Source organism: Leptidea sinapis, chromosome 10, assembly GCF_905404315.1.
Source record: "Leptidea sinapis chromosome 10, ilLepSina1.1, whole genome shotgun sequence".
Classification (NCBI taxonomy): Eukaryota; Metazoa; Arthropoda; class Insecta; order Lepidoptera; family Pieridae; genus Leptidea; species Leptidea sinapis.
This window is the reverse complement of record NC_066274.1, coordinates 551,435-555,935: the sequence shown is the minus strand read 5'-3', so window position 1 is coordinate 555,935 and position 4,501 is coordinate 551,435. Positions and strand designations below refer to the sequence as shown.

Below are 4,501 nucleotides of genomic sequence, written 5' to 3'. Positions count from 1 at the left end.
GTGCAGTGGAACGCTCAAAGTATTATTAGTAATAGGCTTATTTTTACAAGGTTTTTATATGAAAATCATATTCATATTGCTATAATTTCGGAAACTTGGTTAAAACCACATCAGTATTTTTTAATAAAAGGCTATAACACAATAAGGAATGATTGTGGTAATAAACACAATGGTGTAACAATTTTTATTCATAATAATATCACATTTTCTAACATAAATACATATTTTGATAGTGCTCTACAAAATGTTTGCATTAAAATTAAAATTAATAACAAAGAACTGAGTATTGTAAGTTTTTACAGTCCTTCCAATTCAAATCCTCCATTTAATAAAAACAATTTAAACAGTTTAATTAAGTCCATTCCAGAGCCAATGATATTTGCAGGTGATTTCAATGCTCATCACATGTTGTGGGGATGTGTTGATACATTGCCTTGAGGTAAAGATGTTTTAGAGGTTATAGATGAGAATGGTCTTGTTATTCTGAATAATGGTCAAGCTACCACAATAGGATCTCCATCTTGGCGTCCTAATGCTCTTGACTTGACTTTGGTAACTCCATCATTGGCTCTTTTATGTGACTGGTCAGTTATTGACAGTCCTCTGGGCAGTAGTTATCATCTCCCTGTAATAATAAAAATGGCAGTAAGTAGTGATAGTAGTAGTTTGCAAAACACATTATGTAATAATCTACATTTGCCCACTCACCCTAATTATAAGCAGGTGAATTGGAATATGTATAGTAACTTAGTTGTTTCTTATTTGGATGATGTTAAATTTGACACTTTATCTTCAATAGATGCTTTTAATTCCTTTTGTAATATTTTACTTTCTGCTGCCAAGCAGTCAATCCCTAGCTGTCTGTTTTCCAAAAGTTCTAATAGTAATAATGTTACTAGTTCTTGTTCACAAAAATCTTTTAAATATCCTTGGTTGCCTTGGTGGAATCAGAGGTGTACAGAAGCAGTTTTAAATGCTAAAAATGGTTACATTAATTTTAAAAACAACTCCAATGATGAAAATTATGTGGAGTTTAAGAGATTGCGGGCTTTAAAAAAACTTATCTTAAAAAGTGAAAGAAGAAATAGCTGGATAGGCTTGTGCAATTCATTTAATCGTTGTACTCCTTTGTCTTCAATTTGGAAATACATGCGCAAATTTAACAAAACTTACATTCCTGACAGTGTGTTGAATGATAGTTGGATTCCAGATTTTCTACAAAAGTATACTTCTGACTTTGTATCAAATGAGTTAACTAACTATGTAAATGTTGTTAATGATAGTAATAAATATTTGATAGAGCCTTTTTCTTTACAAGAACTCAAATCCGCTTTATTTACTAGAAGAGATACATCTTTCGGTCTTGATACCATTCCATATATTTTACTCAAAAAACTTAATTGCCACAGTCTCAACATCTTTTTAAATAATCTTAATCGCCTATGGAAGGAGAATACTATTCCTGCAGAATGGAAAACAGACTGTTTAATCCCAGTTTTAAAGCCAGACAAAAATAAAATGTTACCTGACTCTTATAGACCTATAGCTCTCACGTCTTGTGTTGGGAAGATATTTGAGCAGCTTCTAAAACAACGTCTCGAGTTCTTTATAGAACAAAATTGTCTTTTGCCTAATAATCAGTTTGGTTTTCGCAAAGGTCGGTCTTCTAGGGAGAGTATAGCGCAGTTACAGCTTGATGCGCATCAATGTTTAGCAAGTAATCAGTATCTTTTGTCTGTATTTTTTGACATCTCAGGTGCCTTCAATAGTGTAAATATTGCCGTGCTTTGTGACGAGTTATCAATGTTAGGGATACCAGGTAAAATAATAAATTGGATGCAATCCTTTTTGACTGACAGAAAAGTATATGTAAAATTTAATAAACATTTGTATGGACCACGACTTTCTTCTCTAGGTGTTTGTCAGGGGGGAATATTGTCTCCTTTAATTTTTATTATGTACATAAGACGATTGAACCTTATTTTGGGGCCAAATATAGTAAACCTACAGTATGCAGATGACTTAGTCGTCTATGTATCGGGAGTTGATCTGATTAATTTAGCCGCTACTATTAATAAAGCACTTGTAAATTTATATCAATACTTTTCTTATCTTAATTTAAATGTAAATCCAAACAAATCAAAAGTCTTTGTGATTGGTCGTAAACGCATCATATTGCCTCCCATTTTATATAATGGCATTCCACTGCCTATTTCATGTGACATAAAATTTCTAGGTGTAACATTTACTCCAAAACTGTCTTGGAAAAAATATACAGATAGTGTTATAATTAAAGCGAATAAAGCTTATAATGTATTAAAATCTTTGTGTGCAACGTCGTGGGGAGCGGACCCTAAAATATTGTTAATTTTGTATAAATCGCTTATTCGTAGTCATTTTGAATATGGCTTTCATTGTTTCGCCGCAGACAGCAAAATTGTTAATAGTCTGGATAAAATACAAAATAAATGTATGCGTACAATATTGGGTGCACTTAAAACTAGCCCAATAGCTGCTATGCAAATCGAGGCCAACCTTCCTCCTTTGTGTATTAGATTTAGTTATCTTAAAGAAAGATTTATTTTAAAGCTCTATAGCTTGCCGACGAACAATCTTCTTAAGAATCTTATTGCTTATCAATCGTCTTCATTTCAGAGACAGTTGTTTATCTTGCAAGATTTTTCTTCATTTTTTCAATTTCTACAAGATTTAAATATTCATCGGAATAATGATATACTTCCCTGCCATGCAGGTTCTTTTCGATGTAAATATTCTGCAATTAATGTTGTAATAGATCCAAATTTAACTTCAAAAGAGGAGGTTCATGTATTATTGTCAGAATGGTCTAATTGTAAATTTGTTTATGCGGATGGCGCAAAAAACAATAATAATGTTTCTTTTGCAATCTACCTTCCTGAAATTAGGAAGGGTATTGGCTTTAAGATTAATAGATATGCCAGTATTTTTACTGCTGAAGCCGTCGCTATTCTTTTTGCTTTAAAGCATATTAAGAAACAAAATCAACTTAATAAGAAGTGGGTAATAGTTAGTGATAGTATGAGTGTGTTAAAAAGTTTGTCAAATAACAAAATGAGTGCTAACATCAATTACCTGATTTTTGCTATAAAGGAATTGTGGTTCGAACTATGTTTAATCGATATTAAAGTGGATTTCGTTTGGGTCCCGTCCCATACAGGAGTAGCAGGAAACGAAAGCGCTGATTTTCTAGCTAGAACTATCATTAATATATCCGATCTATCCCTATATCCTGATTGCAAAGATCTAGACATTAACATACCATATACAGATATAATAAGTAATCTAAAACAGCGTATGACTCTTCTTTGGGGAAGATATTGGTATAATTGTACAGAAGTTGAAAATAAGGCTCATTCGTATACTTTGTTAGATAATCCCGTTAATAGCACACCCTGGTTTTGTAAGTTTAAAAATTACGCTCACAGAAAGTTCTATACTACAATAACACGAATGCGTATTGGTCACTATCGATTGAATTTTCATCTTCATCGCAAAAAAATTGTCTCCTCTCCTTTTTGTGACCATTGTAATAAGCAACAAGATCAGTCTCTGGATCACATCTTTTTTGATTGTTCGTCCTTTGGCATACAGCGCCTTGTGCTGATGGATGAGCTACTGGAAATATATGGTGCACCCAATATAATCCCGCTCTCAGTAATAGATCTATTAAAGGACACATCAACTTATGTGTCCTTGTATAAATTTGTATGTAGTACTGTAAATACATTGTAATTTGTAGATACATACGTTGTAAATTTGTTTATAATTATGTAAATACGTTATAACTTGTACATATACAACTAGTAATAGCATAGCGCAATTCGCGAACTGAACAGATAATGTAAATAGGTAGGTATTATTCTAAAAAGTTATGCAAATTACACTGGATTTGACTTTAAGAAAAGGGGGAAATTATTAGAGACTATATTACTGGATTTGGACTTACTAAAAGGAAAATATGGAAAATATTCTTAAGAGAATTATACATTAACGGAAATGGTAAAATAACTGATGACTTTAAGACTGGATTGGATTTGATGAAAGAAACTACTATAAATATTCGCTATCGAATATACATAATTGGAAAAGGAGTAAGTAAGATGAAATGAGAAAACTGGATTGGACTTTTTGTAAAACAAAATAGTGAAAATAATAAATACCAAAGAAATGAAAATACTAACGACAAGGCAGTAAGGCCCCTGGCTATAGCCTGTTCGAAAGAACGAATTATATAAAAAAAAAAAAAAAAAAAATCAACATTACTGTAGTGTGACAGTAATGCGCGCGCACCTTAAAATTTCACTCTAATCATTTTTTCATAACGCACCTAAAGAAGTATAACTTAAAAAAGTATAACATTTGCAAATATATATTTGTTGGTATTGGATGAGAATAAATTGTTACGAATCGATCGATTTTGGTCGAATAGAGAAATCAAGAAATCGTTACATTTCATTCTTAA

General features: G+C 31.9%; 1 long non-coding RNA gene across 1 annotated transcript; it reads right to left on the bottom strand.

The window, feature by feature from the left end:
- Positions 1–292: 292 nt before the first annotated feature.
- Positions 293–1,808, bottom strand: LOC126966558 (uncharacterized). The gene is made up of 3 exons (XR_007729746.1): positions 1,526–1,808; positions 709–976; positions 293–625 (listed from the first exon to the last, which is right to left on the bottom strand). It is a non-coding gene; the product is annotated as an uncharacterized LOC126966558 (long non-coding RNA).
- Between the last annotated feature and the right edge of the window lie 2,693 nt (positions 1,809–4,501).